This window comes from Sinocyclocheilus anshuiensis, unplaced genomic scaffold, assembly GCF_001515605.1.
Source record: "Sinocyclocheilus anshuiensis isolate Anshui unplaced genomic scaffold, SAMN03320099.WGS_v1.1 scaffold5194, whole genome shotgun sequence".
Classification (NCBI taxonomy): domain Eukaryota; kingdom Metazoa; phylum Chordata; class Actinopteri; order Cypriniformes; family Cyprinidae; genus Sinocyclocheilus; species Sinocyclocheilus anshuiensis.
This window is the reverse complement of record NW_015556224.1, coordinates 16,567-19,193: the sequence shown is the minus strand read 5'-3', so window position 1 is coordinate 19,193 and position 2,627 is coordinate 16,567.

Genomic DNA, 2,627 nt, shown 5'->3' with positions numbered 1-2,627 from the left:
GAGTCGGTGGTTTGTTTGAATTCTGAGAAGATGTGAGCTACAATGCTCCAGGACATCTCTAAGTACGTGCCAGGCTTCGGCCTTGACTTTTCCATTCACCAAGATTCTCTGACGCAAACTGGTTCTTTTTCATCAACCAACGATCCACGTGATCCACGTGAGCCTTCAGATTGCATCAAGCCTTTCTTTCAGACAGACGAGACGTGCAAGTAAGTCTTATTAGTCTTATTAATTGATACATTAGGGATCATTTGCACTTTTTTACAAAGGCGTGTTTGAACTAAAAAACTGATGTTTCCTTCAGGCGGTATTCCTTCAGGCGTTAGATCTGCTGAATATGCAAATGGTTCCATAACTTCATATTCTTATTTTCTCTTCTCTCTACTGCGTTAAGCTTTAACCCTTTCCTATACCAACTGTATGTGTGTGTGTGTGTGTTAGGTAGTATGTAGTATGTTAGACCAGTGTGTGTGTTTATGTGTATGTTAGACCAGTTTAAGTGTTTATGTTAGACTAGTGACCAATTTAAGTGTTTATGTAGTATGTTAGACTAGTTTAAGTGTTTATGTAGTTAATAAAGCCTTACTTGTATCACACTTGACGTTGTTCATTGTTTGCTCATAACTGGAGTCACTTAATCAAGCAGATTTATGCTACAAGCTCTTTGTAGAATTGTACAGTAAGAAAGTTATTTCCCTTAACCAGGAAATTAACGTCTTAGAATTGACAGACAGTTGACCCTGAGAGGTCAGCTAAATATCTACAGCGGATCTAAATATTTATAATTAATTATAACTAGTTATGATTAATTATTCATATTTCCCCATGAGCTGATTCGCAACAAAACCAAAAGCTCAAGATTGTTTTCTGGTGCATTCATCAGTGTCTTTGCAAAGATACACAATCAAACTGATGTGAAGACAGTGATTAACCTCATTCTTTTGTATCTATACATAAAGACACATTTACATAGACGGGCAAACATAATCGCCTGATTTTGTAAATGTGGCCAAATACATTTGCATTAAGCACCCAGTTTGCACTTGTCTATAATTTAACTGTGTATGTGCACAATAGCAATGTGTTCATCCTGCCTTGTGTTTTTCATCTAACAGTTGACACATTCAGCATTAATGTATGAGATCTCAGTGAAGAGGCAGAATTAGTGTTTTGTGTTCACTGTTTGATCCTCATGATTCATCGAGAGCTAAAGACTAGAAACGAGTCCAGAAAGCTCAGTGTGGACATCAGCCAGACGTGCCATCCTCATGTCTCTGCTTCACTCAGCTCACTTTCTGAAGTCACATCACTTCACTTTGAACTGAAATCAGATTTCTGCTGACTCTATATCAGGGGTGTCAAACTCATTTTCACTGAGGGCCACTTCAACATTATGGCTGCCCTCAAAGGGCCGGATGTAACTGTAAGACTGTACAAAAGTCACCACTCCTTCACATATTGTTAAATTACTGTCTCTTTATTTTATTATTACTTATTTAAGTTACAAAGATATGCATTCGGATAGATGTAAAATATCATATTGCTCTGTGTTATTTTAACATAAGTACTTTTAATTTATCAGGTTAAGAAATCCACTTTGCTCCATAAATCAAAGTAAATGACTTATTTATTTTGCATCTGAAGAAGCTACAATGATAATGCGTCTAAAGAATGTATTTGAGAAGTTTCCGCCACAGAGGAAAAAAGACACCATAAAAGCAACTGAAACGGCTACTTTGCTTATCTTACTCAGATCGGTTCAGTCCAGTGGTAGACAGTAAAATGTGCCTAATGCAGAAAATGTTATGGCTTTTAAACAACAAATACTACTGAAGGTGACTGTCTTTTAAGGTTCATGTTTTTAAAGTTCTTCCGACACAACCCTTTTTGAGGTGAAAAACACTGTCCCTTCTGCATCTGTTGTACTACGTGACAGAAACATCTTCGTCTCAGCACATCAAATCCAGCCTGACCTGCAGCAGTTTACATACAGAGCAAACAGATCTACAGAGGACAGCATCAGCACAGCCCTTCACACTGCACTCAACCTCCTCCAGCTCCAGGAGACCTGTGTAAGAACAACGCTCTTCAGAGATTACAGCTCAGCATTCAATACCATTCATGAACTCAGCCTCTCTCCTTCATCTGCTCCTGGAAAAAGTCTTCCTCACTAAGAGCCACAAACGGCTCTCCTCCAGCATCACGCTCAGCACTGGCTCGTGTATTGAGTCCTCGACTCTACTCCTGTAGCAGATCTACTCTACATCAACAGACTGAGTGGAAAGAGTCCGCACCTTCAAACTCCTGCAGTCTCATATCTGATCAGTTCTATTGGTCTGTTACAGATCAGAAACAATCAAAACATCACAGCAACGGCTGTTCTTCCTCGGAGAGCTTAGGAAAAACAGATTGGAGTGTGAGCTGCTGGTGTGCTTTTACCGCTCCACCACTGCATCTCTAGTGTACATCATCTCTAGTGTACTGCACCTCTAGTGTACAACATCTCTAATGTACTGCATCTCTAGTGTACTGCACCGCTAGTGTACTGCACCTCTAGTGTACTTAATCTCTAGTGTACTGCACCTCTAGTGCACTGCATCTCTAGTGCACTGCATCTCCAGTGTACT